The 357-nt window shown below is 58.3% G+C and overlaps 1 protein-coding gene across 1 annotated transcript in view; it reads right to left on the bottom strand.

Annotated features, from left to right (window-relative positions):
• The window catches only part of LOC119588232, a 29,402-nt gene that overhangs the window by 13,071 nt on the left and 15,974 nt on the right, over window positions 1-357 (bottom strand). The window lies entirely within an intron of this gene.

The following is a 357-nucleotide window of genomic DNA, read 5'->3' as shown; positions in this document are numbered from 1 at the left end:
CAATCCATCCTTACCCATCCCACCTTGCCCCACAAGCCCTAGCCACGAGATCTTTCTGAGCGAGGAAAGAGGTCATTTGCATATATGGTTCCCTAAGGCTATGGGGCGTGGGCCTCTCGCCCCTCCCTGCCTTGCCTAGGTCATGACCCACGCTGCAGAGAACGCTGCAGGTGCCGCTTTGTGTCCGATAAAGAGATGGTGTTGAGGCCGACTCAGCCGACGCGTCCGTGAGGAAGACTGGAAGGCAGGGGAGGGGTCACTTCCGCCTCTAGAGTGGTGTCACGTCTTGATCGCTGTAAAGGTCAGTGCCGCGCGGCATAACTGCTCTGGGAAGAGGAGTTCAGGGAGAAGGATGGG

Source organism: Penaeus monodon, chromosome 23, assembly GCF_015228065.2.
Source record: "Penaeus monodon isolate SGIC_2016 chromosome 23, NSTDA_Pmon_1, whole genome shotgun sequence".
NCBI classification, from domain to species: domain Eukaryota; kingdom Metazoa; phylum Arthropoda; class Malacostraca; order Decapoda; family Penaeidae; genus Penaeus; species Penaeus monodon.
The sequence above is the reverse complement of the archived record's forward strand: the minus strand, read 5'-3'. Positions and strand labels throughout refer to the sequence as shown.